This window comes from Ursus arctos, unplaced genomic scaffold (assembly GCF_023065955.2).
Source record: "Ursus arctos isolate Adak ecotype North America unplaced genomic scaffold, UrsArc2.0 scaffold_21, whole genome shotgun sequence".
NCBI lineage: Eukaryota > Metazoa > Chordata > Mammalia > Carnivora > Ursidae > Ursus > Ursus arctos.
In genome coordinates, this window is record NW_026622886.1 from 47,527,691 (window position 1) to 47,543,520 (window position 15,830).

At 35.3% G+C, this 15,830-nt stretch overlaps 1 protein-coding gene across 13 annotated transcripts in view; it reads right to left on the reverse strand.

Moving 5' to 3' along the window:
* The window catches only part of SLC16A7 (solute carrier family 16 member 7), a 724,207-nt gene that overhangs the window by 360,405 nt on the left and 347,972 nt on the right, over positions 1-15,830 (reverse strand). For all 13 annotated transcript variants that reach the window (XM_048217844.2, XM_048217842.2, XM_057316176.1 and 10 more), the window contains one exon: positions 6,620-6,679. The gene's annotated coding sequence lies outside the window, so the exon portion shown is untranslated. The remainder of the gene's footprint in view (positions 1-6,619; positions 6,680-15,830) is intronic.

Below are 15,830 nucleotides of genomic sequence, written 5' to 3' on the forward strand. Positions count from 1 at the left end.
CTTTTGGTTTCCTTACCTTAATTAATCTTTTTCCTAATTTAAGATTATAACATCTAATTTATGCTTTCCTTTTCTGTTTACAATTTTCCTTTTTGCACACTTTACTTAAATCATTCAATGAAAATATGTCATCTTTTCCTTACCATTTTCTCCCCAGCAATCCTTTAATTTCTGATTTCTCCTTTGACTCAATTTGTGGGAAAGAAAAAAGAGATTTCTCTTTTCAGATTGATGGGGCTGGATTTGGAGTGGTTCCATTTTGGTTATCTATGCCTAGCTTTCCTGCACATTGGTCAGAGAATGTGGTCTATTCTATTTCAACAATTTGGAATTTAAGAAAGTGTCCTTCAGGGCTTTTAACATTTGGTCAATATCTCATGGGAACTTGAAAAGATGCTTTCTTTCCTCTTAGGATACAGGTTAATGTGTGTACTAGGTTTATTTAATTGTTAATAGTATTTGTATCCTTAACTTCTTTTGTTTACTTGATTTGTCTTGCATTGAGAAGAGTCAAAGAAGTTAAGGATAAATACCCCTCTATGCAGATTTGCCTACTTTTATAGGTGCTTCCTGCAGCTTTTGCTTTATTGGTTTTGATTCAATGTTATTCTGTATAAAATATTTATGTCAAAAAAGTTTGAGCCTGTATTTTTGTATTATACCATAAATTCAGTCTATATATATATTCATAGCCCAATCACTGCTTTCTTTATTGTTTATTTTTGACATATGCTTCATTGTCTTTAGTTATATTTTCACTTTTAAATGGGGATTACAAAATAAACTTGTTTTAGATTCATGTTATATAACTATGGTTAACTTTCACACATGGTAAGAAATATATATTTCATATGTATATAAAATCTGATCATAACTTTTATTTGCTAAGTTAATTTATCTCAGGTACAATAATATAATAGATACATTACTAATATGATAAACATATTACATTTGGTCTTGACTAATCATCTTAATGTAGGTTAGATTTTTTTTTGTTTTGTTTTGAACAATACCTGTTTCTATTATCTGTCATATCATCCATATGTTCTTTGGGTTTAGTTTATACATATTTTCCTTTTCATATACTGATGGTTGATAACAGTATTTTTTTCCTGGTGAAAAATGTTTTTTTCCTTTTTTTTTAATTATGTTCAGTTAGTCAGCATATAGTACATCATTAGTTTTTGATGTAGTGTTCAACGATTCATTAGTTGTGTATAACACCCAGTGCTCATCACAATACGTGCCCTCCTTAATACCCATTGTGCCATCCTCCCACTCCCCTCCCTTCTGTCACTCTCAGTTTGTTTCCTAGAATCCAGTCTCTCATGCTTTGTCTCCCTCTCTGATTTCTTCTCATTTTTTCCCTCCCTTCCCCTGTCATCCTCCCTGCTATTCCTAATATTCCACATATGAGTGAAACCATATGGTAATTGTCTTTCTTTGCTTGACTTATTTCACTTAGCATAATCCCCCTCAGTTCCATCCATGTCCATGCAAATGGTGGGTAGTCATCCTTTCTGGTGGCTGAGTAATATTCCATTATATATATGTACCACATCTTCTTTATCCATTCATCCGTTGAAGGGCATCTCGGCTCCTTTCACAGTATTTGGCTATTGTAGACATTGCTTCTATGAACATTGGGGTGCATGTGCCCCTTCTTTTCACTACATCTATATTTTGGGGGTAAATACCTAGTAGTGCAAGTGCTGGGTCATAGGATAGCTCTATTTTTAACATCTTGAGGAACCTCCTTACTGTTTTTCAGAGTGGCTTTACCAGCTTGCATTCCCACCAACATTGTAAGAGGGTTCCCCTTTCTCCACATCCACGCCAACACTTGTTTCCTGTCTTGTTAATTTTTGCCATTCTAACTAGGGCAAGGTGGTATCTCACTGTGGTTTTAATTTGTATTTCCCTGATGGCTAGTGATGTTGAACATTTTTCATGTGTCTGTTAGCCATTTGTATGTCTTCTTTGGAGAAGTGTCTGTTCATGTCTTCTGCCCATTTCTTGACTGGATTATTTGTTTTTTGGGTGTTGAGTTCTTCATAGATCTTGGAGACCAGCCCTTTATGTAAAATGTCATTTGCAAATATCTTCTCCCATCTGTGGATTGCCTCTTAGTTTTGTTGACTGTTTTCTTTGCTGTACAAACGCTTTTTATCTTGATGAAGTCCCAAAAATTCATTTTTGCTTTTGTTTCCCTTGCCTTTAGAGACGTGTCTTGAAAGAAATTGCTGTTGCCAGTGTCAAAGAGGTTACTGCTTATATTCTTCTCTAGGATTTTGATGGATCCTGTCTCACATTGAGGTCTTTTCTCCATTTTGAGTTTATCTTTGTGTTTGGTATAAGAGAATGGTCTAGTTTCATTCTTCTGCATGTGGTTGTCCAGTTTTTCCAGCATCATTTATTGAAGAAAAGCTTTTTAATAAAATATATTTAAATTTTTATGCTTCCTCTATTATAATACATGAAGAAAACAGGATGCATTTTTTCTTCTACTTATTTCTTCATGCTTTGATGTCCTGATTTTTGTATTTTTAAGTTTTCATATAGTTAAGGTCTTTAATTATTTTCTGTTCTCTTAACCCCTGCTAATTTTTCAGGACACATTTACATATTTAGATAGATTTAGTACTTCTCCATTCCTAAACTCTTCATTTGGATACATTTCTCAGCAGGATTTCATCATTCACTCAGTTATGTAAAGGAGTTTGAATGTGTGACAGTTTTTGAATTTTAGCATGTTTGGAAATGATTTTTCTTGCTTTTTCACTTGAAGACAAATCTTATAAAATTTAGTACTTTGAAGGTTTTGTGGACCTTTTATCACTATAACCTACCACTCAATATGAGGTGAAGGAGTCTGAGATTAGTTTGCCCCTGTTATATGTAATTGAGTAGTTTGCCAGAATGTCCAAAGGATATTGGAAGACAGGAGCACTGCTAGAATACATCTCAATACTGATAATTCTGTATCAATTCTTCTTATGAAACAGCATGACTTATATAAGTCTATTTATAATGTCATACATTATTTCAGAAGGAAAATAAAAACTTTTTTCTAAAATCAAATTATGAGTGATTTTATTTCAGTCTATTCTATTCTTGTATGCAAGTTAAGCATACATTATGTATATATTTGTGTTTATTCTATATCACTTTCTCTCTGATTATTTCTAGGTTTTCATTGTCATTTCATTTTGATTCATTTTATCAAGTCTGTGTTTTATACCCTCTGAGTGTTTCAGATGAATGTTTCTTCTCATTTTGTTGCCTTCATTTCACTAATGATTTCTTCCCCCCACTCCTTCCTGCAATTGGCCATGTATTTTTGCAAATTATATTGTATTTGACAGCTCTGTTTTGCAATTGATAGTTGTTATTTCCTTTTTTTGTTGTTATCATTAGGAATGGAAAGAGTAAAAAATATCTATTCCACCAATACACCCATTACCTTAAGGAAAATTAACACAGCTTTTGTCAAAATATTGAAATTAAAAGGTGAAAAATCAAGGGGCGCCTGGGTGGCTCAGTCGTTGAGCATCTGCCTTCGGCTCAGGGCATGGTCCCGGCGTTGTGGGATCGAGCCCCACATCGGGCTCCTCCCCTGGGAGCCTGCTTCTTCCTCTCCCATTTCCCCTGCTTGTGTTCCCTCTCTCGCTGGCTGTCTCTCTCTCCATCAAATAAATAAATAAAAATCTTAAAAATAAATAAATATGAAAAATCAAAAAGAGATTTCCACTCCCACTAGTGACTCTGTATCAGACTAACTCTCTCAACAAGAACAATAATGAAAGCAGGAAAAAAAGAGAAAAGGAGAGAGGAAGGAGGAAGGGAGGGAGGGAAGGAGGGAGAAAGGGAGGAAATGAAGAGAAAATGATGAGAATGGAAGGGAAATTATATCTCATGTTTTCTTTCTTTCTTTCTTTCTTTCTTTCTTTCTTTCTTTCTTTCTTTCTTTCTTTCTAATTCTCTTGCTTGCAAGTGTGATTGAGCATCTGCTGTTAACTGGATACTCCGGTTTCTTCTGTGAATTGCTGGTATGTGTCTCTTGCCCATTTTCCCCCTACTATATGCCTGCATATAGAGTATATGAGTTCCTCTTATTCTAGATTACTAATTGTTTATCAGTTGGAAGTGTTGCAAACAGCATCTCTCAGTCTGTAATTGATTATTTTATAACTTGTGGTATTGTTTTAATGAAAGTAAATTTTAGGTTATGATCTTAGACAAATATATCAATCTTTGTCTATGAATTTTATTCTTTGGATTTGTCAAAGAAATCTTCTTCTACTCTTAGTTGATAATGATATGTTTTTTTATTCCCTGATACATTTTTAAATAAGCTTTACCTAAACTCTCTCCGGAATTTATTTATTTGTTTATTTATTTAAATTTATTTGTATAGGATGAGAGGTAGAAATTCAATTTTAACTTTTTTTCCCTATTGATAACCAATTATCCTAATGCCATTTACTGAGTAGCACATTCTTTTCACACTGATCGGTGATTCCACCTCCAACAATTCAAGCTGCCATACATTCCTGGCTCTGCTTCTGAGCTCTCACCTGCATTCTATTGACCTAACCATTCATCACCGCACAAATTTCACAATGGTTTAAAAACAGTCTTCTAGCTTCTACTATTGCTTTTGCGGATCCCAAAATGCTTATAATTCCATTCCCTTTAACAATTCAGCAAATAATAAGCATTTGTTACATGCCTGGAAATAGTTCAGGCGCTAGAGAGAGTCTATTAATGACTAAGGCAAATTTTCCTTGAGAAGCTTACATTCTGCGGAACAGATAATTAACAAATAAATGCATAACACTGTGTTAGATATTGGTAGATAATGTATAGGAATTTAAACTGAATAAGTAGATGAGAGAGCAACAATGGGCCATTTTAAATAGAATCAACAGAAAAAGACTCTCTTTGGAAGGAATATTTGATTTGAGAACAATTAAATGAGGAAAAGCCATGTGATTGTCTGTAGTAAGAGTATTTCAAAGGAATCAAGTTCAAAGGCCCAGAGATGGAAATGAATATCTTTGTGAAGCAGAAGTAAGGCTGGTTTTGATAGAGTGGAATAAACAAGTGGAAAGAAGGACAAAATGAAGACAGGGAGCCAGGAAACCTTATTTTATAGGGCTTTGTAGGTCATGATAAGAAATTTGGATTATATTAAGTGTGTTTGGGAGATTTTGGAGCAGGGACTGACATAATTAGTTATATATGTTTATAACATTGCTCAGGTTGCTGCTTGGAGTCCTCTTATAAGAGAGCAAGATTGGAATCCGGGTACTTTTAGATATTAAATATTCTAGCAACAGATGGTTTGGCTTACACTAGGATGGTAGCAGTGGAGGTGGAGAAAAATAAGATTTGTGATAAATATTTAAAAGGAATATATGTGACATCTAAGAGGACATGAAATATGTGGAATATGACTGAAAAAGAGTTGTTGTTTTCTAAGCAATGGTTAGTTTCATTTCTGAACTAAGAGAGACTGGGGGAAGAGCATATTTGGAGATAGAGGAACTGGAAATGAGTTATTTTGGGGGCCTCTTAGGTTTAGGTGTCTATTGGAAATTCAGGGGAGACACTGAGCAGGCAGTTGAATATATGAGTTGAGATCAGGAGGAAAGCTGGGACCAATGGATAAGGTCACTGGTGCATATCCCCGCTGTAATTTGCTCTGAGTAACTTCATGATATAAGGGACCAACTATTTCAACAAATCACCCCATTTGAAAGAATTGGTCTCTTCTGTGTTTGGAGAAAGGATTCTCTATCACTATCCTTATTGCCTAAAAACTAATATTAATATTCCTTAATTTTCCATCCAAGGTGATCTGGCTCCTTCGACTTCTACATCTTCATTTATAAATATTTTTTTTCCCTCGTATATTCTATACCCAGCCACAGTGATTTTTAAAAATCAGTTGTAGTTCCATAAAACCAGTATATTTCCTTTCAGAAATTATCTCATAATTTTGCTGTGAGAATTTAGTAAGTTCCAAAAAGCACATATGACATGACCTGCAGTAAATCTAGCTTACATATGAACTCCTCAGTTTTGCTTTCTCTTACCTTCCATTACCTTTTAGTACACATTCAATTACTGCTTCTCCTATATAAGTTCTCTGCTGGTGGGGAAAGAAGTAAAACTCACAAAGCCTCCCAGGCAGCAGGTAGCAGAGTTAGGAGGTCTGTCTAGCTCCAAATCCATACTCTTTCAACTGCTGAAAGTGAACATTACCCACTTACTTCATATTCATTACCTACTTCACACACTCTCGATGTTGTTCCCTAACTTGGACCAAGAGAACCCATCTCCTTCAGAGACAAAAATCACCACTATTATATCTCTGCCTCCTTTTAAGTGGAAAATGACCAGGAGTGTGAATGTTCTGAAAACTAGATGCTTTGACAAGTCCCTTTCACATAAACAATACATATATCTTAGGAAATAAATGACAGTTTCCTAGGTAAGATCTTCCTAGAAAGTTCAGTAATTTTTTTTTTTTTGCCTTTGGGAAGTTACATAAACCTTAGAGAGACTAACTTTTATCCAAATAAGAAAGGAAATATTTAATTAGACAAGGTACCTTACTCCAGATTACAAAACGAGGAGTCAGGAAACAGGCTCATGATTAGATTAAGGAAATCTGGAAAAAAAAAAAAGAGTACATGATATAAATAAATCATACCAAACCTAGTCTGACCAGTGAAGGATTGTCATGTACATCCCAAACTTACTACAAACAATAGCATCAAGTTTCAAAAACCATCAGTCCCACCGGTCTCATTCCATGGGGATATTTTACCCATAAGTAACAAGTGCAGACCTGATCACTCCTCATAACTCCCAGCCCCACATACATTGAAAAACATACTGTCTCACTTAAAAGTATCTTTTAATTAATAGTTTTATTTTTTTAAGGATTTATTTATTTATTTATTTGAAAGAGACAGAGAGTGTGTGGATGAGCGGGGGAGGGGCAGAGAGGGAGGGAGATAAGCAGATTCCTTGCTAAGCAGAGACCCCCACATGGGGCGATTGATCCCAGGACCCTGAGATCACGTCCTGAGCCAACCCAAGAGTCTGACACTCAACTGACTAAGCCCCCCAGGCACCCCTAATTAATAGTTTTATTTTGATTCAAATATAAATTATAAATAGCCTAGTCTTTTTACCATTTCAACTTTTAATAGAACTTTAAAAAGCACAGTTCTCTTGTCAGGTTGCTAACAGTTGCCTGCAGTGATTAAACACACTAATTTGAGCCATCAATAATGAAAGTTGCATTTACAGCATTCATCTGACAGATTATGCTATTAATTCGTGGATTGTATTTCGTGTACTGATTCAAGGGGTAATGCAAAGGTAATGTTGTAAAAGTAAAACAAATTTGTGCTAGTATAATTTTAAGTGAAAGGCTCAGTGACTCCAATAACCGATCATTTATTTAAATAACTGCTTATATTGCTGACCTTTATTTCTTTAATTTCATGAAGCCATCATTAAATATGGAGCAAAGACACCAACTGTTTATAATTAGATACATTTGCCCACATCTATTGTGAAGAGAAAAAAAAATGCTTGTGAAATTATTGCACTAAAAAACTGAAGTTCTGATTTAGTCCTGGGTTTTAGCCTGTATTAATGGAATGTTCCTTTTTCTCGTTAACCTGAATTTGAGATTCATGAATGGAAGTTTTTCTCAATCTTCTGTTGATAAAACCTGGTACCACAGTGCCAAGCACAAGGAAGCCATTTTTGTTGAAAGTATAAATTTGTAATCTATATGTATATGTAAAATTTGATTGATGATGATTGTGGTCAATGGATTTTTAAGGAGGACCAGTAGCAAGATCTAAGGGAATCTATTAGGGCTAGCATATACATTCATTCCTCAGATTTACTACAATGGGTTCAATATCCTGGGTGCCTGTTCTTTCTATACCAGCAATATGTCATTTTCTGGATATTCTATCTAATTGTTTGTTTTTATTAAAAAGCATAATGAAAATTAATTAATTTATTTTACTTCATTAATTAATGTTTTTAAAGAACCACTTATATCCTAAACCTAATATAACTAGGTTATATATTGGTTCTCCTTTGTTATCTCGGAGATGCTTGTTTTCTACACCTTGATAAAAACACTACAATGCTATTGGTAAAGTTTGTGATATAAAAAAAATTAAGATTTAGGTAAAGTATTGCCCTCTATGCAATGAGAATTAGGGTCAGGTGGCTGCCTGCAGCTCTCCTAAGCAGGCAGCATGAAATCAACATAAATAGATGGAGTTTATTATAACACACTGTCCAATTCCGACTGACCCTCATCAGTGATAATCCTGGCTTATCCTTTCCCATCAGTGTCGATAATTCACATTCTGATGATCTAAATATTAAGTGTACATATACAAATCATCACATTTAGCCACACAAGGCAACTGATTGCTGTCTCATGGTACACTAGTATTTAACACACTGATCAAATTTTATTTATTTATTTAGAGTGTGCATGCCCACACATGGGAGAGGGGGAGGGGCAGATGGAGAAGGAGAGAGAGACTCTAAGAATCTTAAGTAGGCTCCACTCTTAGCGTGGGGCTTGACACGGGGCTCGATCTCACAACTCTGAGATCATGACCTGAGCCAAAATCAAGAGTCCATGCTTACTTAACTGACTGAACCACCCAAGGTGTCCCTGGACTGACCAAATATTTATTGAGTGTTATGCTATGAGATACATATTACATCTCATAGGTCGTGTCTATGAAATTGCCATTTAAAGAAATTGCCAATAGTTTCTTTGCCCTAAGCAGTGGATGTGTGAAGTGAGACAACCCCAAAATTATTATAGAAACAAGTAAAATGCTATTGGTGTCACAATAGGTATAAGATAGCATGGGGATTAAGGGGGAAAAATCACATTTTATTTTGATTACTAGGGAAGCATAATACTACATTTAGTTGGGCCTTAAAGGCTGAGTAGAATTTACAGATGGAAATTTCAGAAGGCATATTTTATGGAAGTAACTTGTAAGTCATATACAGAGGTACTGATTAGATGGTCGAATTATCTTGTGACAAGTGATGATTTATTGTATTTTCTGTTTATCTCTGGATAAACAGAGGATGTGGTTCTGCTACAGTTACAAAACATTCCTATACATTTGGGGAAATGACGGAATCCATCGTCTAAATTATTGATGTTCTAAGAGGTTCAGTTAAGAAAACTTAAATACTTCAAACCAAATAGTTATCTAGTGACTTTCCAATTCAAGTCTAATCATCTCCTTTTTTGCTGCCTATATTTAGACTATTTAATTGTTCCAAATCAAGAAGGTTAGGAGAGGAACAGAAGGATAATTTCAATTTAGTCAGTTTTGTTATTTGTTAGCTCTGGTAAATGTTCTGGTGCAGAAGGTGATAGGAAATAATGATCTTCAGTAATTGTCTATGGGCAATGGTAAGTGGCAGAACGCTGCATCTGACGGCAGAATGTTGCATCTGTGACTGTTTCTGGGATTCCAAGATTATATTTCTATATCAAAAATAGCTTTATGCGAGCTCCATGGATTAAAGAGTCCATGCACACATCTGTGTAGTTTAATTATCTACACTGCAACTGTCCTGCTTTACAATGGATAAGTGAGAGCTATTTTTAAATCTTTATTTGTGTTCCCTAAACAGACTCTGCTTGAAAGAAAAAAATCTGCAGTGTTCCTGAGCATTCAGAAGTTTGCTTTTGTTCTCTAAGTAAACTTTAAAGTTTCCCTGATGCTTTCAGTTTATCTTCTGGCTGTTTACAATTTGGTCACAACGTAAAAGTGTTTTCCAGGTCACACATGTCCTATACCAACTGACTGAATATTCAGAATCCTTCACTGCTTCAGACCAAACTGATGATATTCTTCACTGAGGGACATTAAGAAAATGGAGAGGTAGCCCACACATATTGATAAGAAGAGAATATTTACAGATGCCACTTTCCTCAAATTTATCTATTAATAAAATTATAACCTAAATTCTAGTAGGGTTACTGATGGGACTTGATAAATTGACTTTAACATTTGTATTAAAGACCATGGTGCTAAAATTAGCCAAGACTTTTGCAAAGAAGGATAAGGAGGAAAAAGGATGAGTTTCCCTTAAAATATATAATGACTTATTTGAAATTAATAGTTCTTTTTTTATTAAGGAATTTATTTATTTATTTGAGAGAGAGTGAGAGAGAGCGAGAGAATGTATGAGTGGGGGGCATGCTGCCCCCTGAGCAAGGAGCCCAACATGTGGCTCAATCCCAGGACCTTGGGATCATGAACTGAGCTGAAGGCAGACGCTTAACCACCCCAAAAATAATAGTTCTTAAAAGCATGTTATGAGCACAGTGATAGACAGGCTGACAACTGCAACAAAATAGAAAACCTAAATCAAGTCTTGCCTGTCTGGAACTGTGTCAAATAAGAGAGAGGAGGCATCATTGTAAACTTCAGGAGTGGGATTATACAATAAATGAGCTTGAAATAATAGTTATTCATAAAGGTAAGAAAAAAAACTCAACTTCACCCCATCACAAAAATCAACTCTAAATAAATTAGTAGCTTATATTTTAAAGGCAAAAATTTAAAACTTTTAGAAGAAAGTATATGAGTAGATTTCTCAATTTGTAATAGAGGATGGTTTCTTAAACAAAACACATAAGTACTCCCCCAAAATAAAAAAAATAAATTTCACTTTACTAAAATTAAGAACTTTTAATTATCAAAATTCACCTTAAACAAAATAAATTAAATGTTTTTTGTCCTGTTTATCTGTCTTATATTAATTTAATTATTAGACCATTCAAGGAACCTTCAAGGGAAGAGGGAAAACCTCTTTGGTCCCTACAAGGGAAGAAAGGAGAATTGCCAATGACAGGACAAAGAGTATAATTTGGAAAATAAATTATGGAAACATTATAAAGATTCAATGAAAGTAAGGAGTAAGTGGCAATAGATTGCGACAGGATGAGTTCATAGAAAACCATCAGAAGTTCATGGTTTTCTCCAGTGCTGTCCCAAAACCTGGGAGTGGAGAATGTACATGCTGGAGTTTCTAAGTTACAACTTCATGAAGCAAGAGGCAGAGTGAGGGGATAGGTACAGGGGTTCTTGAAATAGTTATTGTCAAAACTGACTACGGTCTCTAGACAAGTGAGCAAAGCAAATAGAACCAGAAGGGGTGTATAGACTGGTGAATAGGCAGGGATTGAGGAAATAAAAGCTTAATGTGGCCAAGCAGTAGGTTTAAAAGTAGTCATTAAGTCAGAGAAAGAAGTACAGAAGTTGAGATCAGAAAATGGAAGTCTCACAGAGCTCTTCTGATGTGTGAACATTCCTGTTAATTTGCATGAAGGTGGAGGATTTAGGAATTTAGGAGTTAAAAACTCACAAGGCAAAAAGGTTTGCAGAGCTCCTTATGAAATCAGAGGATTGTGGCTGAGACATCTTTTTGTGTCACTAAAACAGAGTTTTAAAAATTAGCTCTGGGGTGGCTGGTGGCTCAGTCAGTTAAGTTATCTGCCTTTTGGCTCAGGTCATGATCCCTGAGTCCTGGGATTGAGCCCTGCTCTGCAGGGAGCCTGCTTCTTCCTCTCCCTCTGCCTGCTGCCCCCTGGCTTGTGCTTGCACTCTCTCTCTGTCAAATAAATAAATAAAATCTTTAAAAGAGTTACCTCTGAAAAGATGCAAAAATGTATTTCAGGACCCCTTCCTTTCATTTGATATGTCTTGATATGTCACTGAATTGCTTTTTAAATGTCAAAGTGACTCATTGCCTGAATTTCAAAATGGGTTTCTTTTGTGGAGGTAACTCATTAACTTACAACTGCTTGATGTATGTGTTTGATTTAAAGCTTCTGAAGTTAAAATGAAGATCCTGGCTTAAGAAGGTAGCATTTGAAAGCAGCATAAACTGTGAAAAGGTAGGCACCCTGTGTGGAAGTAGGTCTGCTTGTCTCTTATCTTGAAGGTAACTAGCATTCTCTAAAGACAGAAAATAAATTCATTCTAAATGAAAATAATTTAGTTGTTATTGCATTAAGCATAAAAGCACCAGAATATCTCTAGAACAGTACAGTCTCATTGTCTACTTGAAATAATGTTTGTAGCACTGTCAAATTACAAGTGTTGAGTTATGTCAAACACGCAGATGATGACCCATAATCAAATATGTGCAACACTTCTGTTAGCACCTTAATGCTTCATACAAAATAATTATTTTTGAGTAACGAGTCTATTTAAAATAATTTAACATCTTTCTTATAATGGAGACATTTTTTCCGTACAACATTCCTGAACATTATAGCCTCAAGATTCAGATTATGAGGAATATTACAAAACTGTCTTATGGCTTATCCCCTGGCAGAGATTGTAAAACACGATTGTCAAAGGGCATGAACTAATGCTATGTGAGAGTGTCTTTAAGAACTTATATGTCTAGCCCAGAACCACTATACTACATTCTGACCAGGATGTAGGAGTAGAGCGGAAATTTTTGCAGCCAGAAATAAGCCCAAATGTGATACTTTCCAAAATAATGGACAACTGTCTCAGCTTTAGCAAGCCATCTCTTAATGTAGAGCTTAACCACTGAAGTCAAACCCTTTTGGACAAATATGATGTACTTAAGAATAACACAAGTCTTATTTGACACATGCAAATGTATTTCCTAAGCACAACATGATGCATATTATCATTTGCAGCCTGTTTTCATGTTCTTTTCCTTCTGTGTTCATTCATTCAATAAATATTTACACAGACAACTAATGTGGTGGGACCTAAGGCAAGAGTGGTGATCATGGAGTCTATCTTCATGAACCATAGTGTCTAGTGAGAAAGACAGTATTAAACAAGTAAATTGATTAATAGATAATTTAAGATTATAACAAGAGGTATGAAGAAGACAAATAAGGGCTTCAAAAAATACAAGATAGGAGATAATGTAGATAGAAACTAAGAAATAGATCTCTGAGTAAGAGATAAACTGAGACTGGGGAAAACAAAAAAAAAGTTAGTCATTGGAAAGGTAGGGTAAAGGGAAATGGGGAGGGGAAATGGGGAAATGGAGTGGTCCAGGAAGAAAGATCAGCATGATGACCGAGATTCCGTGGTAGGAGTAAATAGGACACATTTGAGGAACGGAAGTGTAGCAAGGAAGATAAACCACAATATGCAATGACGGTGGGAAGGGGTTAGAGCCAGAGGATGCAGGTATTTTACAGCCAGCTAAGTGCCCCAGTACATTTTCTCTTCCACATACGATACTCATTTTCTCTTCTTCACAACTTCTACATTCATATAATGCCCAATGTGTTCCTTCTGCCTTGGCGGGTCATTCCTCCCCTGTAAAATCCCCATCACGAAATATGTGTGCATGGGTTAGTGCAGTAGTTTCCTTAGTTATTAGTAAACATGCTAATGAAAACTGAGGATGCTAATTGATAAATTTAATGACAAACCACATGAATATTCTACCTTTCTAAAATAGTTTGAAAGTGCTCTGCCCCGAGTGAATGCTAGTGAGTGTGTGTGTGTAGTGGGTTTCAGAAGGGGAAAATGCATAAATTCTCAGAACAAGAGCCATTATTACTGCTCAATACATCACAACCCTATGGTTGCTTTATTACTCACTACTTCACTTAATGAAATATATTTTGGAATAGATTTCACCTATGGTAAAGTTTGTAAACATCTATGAAAAAGTTAGGCTGCAATTATGTAAAGCAATTTGGAAAAACCTTGGTATTTGGATAATAGAAGAAAGTATTATTTAAGAATCAAAATGATTATCACCACTTAATACCCCTAAAGGGATAACATATTTTACATTAAAGGAAAAATAAATCTCTACACTACTCCCTTTTATTCAAAGACTGACAGGCATGAGAGAATAGAAAAAAATGAAATGTCAAAGCCTCTGCCAGCCTGTCCATGGCACTGAAAGGGAAGAATGGGCATAAATAGCCCATTGTTCTAGTAAAGGCTTTGAGTCTTTGGATACACAAAATTATGCCTGGAGTCTTGCCAAGCATAATTTAGAGAACTAAATTGTTCTGCATAAGAAGGTGATTTGAGCATCTGTGAGGGAACCTAAAGGTGGGGGTTAATGAAAAGGAAAAGGTGAGTTCTAATCAAAGAGTCTTGAGAGGAAACAGGGAAGAGCAAGTCCATAATAAAAAATCATTTTGTTCTCCTCAATCTTTTAGTGAGATATGCTCTTCCCACAAGTGCTTTGTATAAAGTTTGTTTTAGTGTGTTTGTGAATGTGTGTGTGTGTGTGTGTGTGTGTGTATGTGTGTGTGTGTGTGTAGAGAACCTATAAGGTTGAACTCTATGTTCACAAAAGAGTAAAGGGAAAATGATAGTCAATGACTGTCAGATACAAGTAAAATGGATAGATTAGAAGTAACAAAAACTCAGAATCAGAACTAATTCTAAAAATGGAAGACTCCTAGAAATTAACAGAAATCTTGCATAGGGCCTTAAAATAGCAATAAAACTTTGTTGGGACAACCAAAACATCTTTAATTTCAAAGGACAACTGAGTTTCATCAACTAATAAACAATACAAACTCAGATGCTAGAATTAAAATTACCTCTCTGGCCAAAGGAATAACTATCTTAAGGAAAAGCAGACCTAATAATCATAGGGTTACTTGATTGTCCTCAAAAATATTCCACTTCCCTATGCAACACTCCTCTAAGAGCTAATAGCTTAGATACATCTTTGTTTTACAAAGCTAAGCACAGTCTTTTTGTATGATCCAGCAATCACGCTCTTAGGTATTCACCCAAATGAGTTGAAAACTTATGTCTACATAAAATCCTGCACATGACAGTTTATAGCAACTCTATTTATAATTGCCAAAAATAGGCATTTTAAAATGCCTAATATTTCTCTGCTCTTATCTAACTTCCTTCTTATTATAGATATAATCAACTAAAATGTAAGATTAAATGAGGTCAAGCAGAAGAGTAGTGAGACTTAGGAATGGCTTACATAGTCAACTCATAGAAGAGGAAATGAGGTCCTAGGCAGAGTAAAAAAAAAAAATGTTGAATTTGTTGGCTACTGAGCTATTATATCTCTGCTTCAATCTTTTCCACCCTTTGCACTAAGTGGGTGACTAGTCGACTGTAAATTGTTGGAGATTGTTGTCAATCATGCATTACTCTTCCCTTTTGGTGTTAAACCACTAACAATAATTATGAGAAGAAAAATGGGAATCAAAATATCGGTTCCAAAAAAAAAAAATATCGGTTCCATAAATGATAAATTAGAAAATAATTTTGGACATGAAGCCAAAATGAAGAATCATCTTGTTCCCTTTCCCTCGATTAAAGATAACCCTCTTCCACCAAGTGCCTGCATTACCTAATCAGAAGAACGTGAAGAAGCCAGATCACAGAAAGCGGGATATTGTACACCTGAAACTAATATAGCAATGAACGTTAACTAACCGGAATTAAAACAAAAATTTACAAAGAAATTAAAAGCAGCAGAGACTGAATATGCCATTGGTCAGATGCGCAAACCCAGGCCACCATGTGTTAAGTACAAGATACGTTAAAACAAGAGAGCAAGACATGGGTCAAAAATCTCATGCCAGGAAATACTACCAATGTGGTTTAAGTGCCTTGTTTCTAATGATCCTTCTGGTCTGCATTAGTCTATTAGGCACCGGTAATGTCCAATTTTCCCCACAAAAATAATTTTCTTTGCCTGGGCAGACAGTTGGCTTAACCGTCATTTGAAAGTAG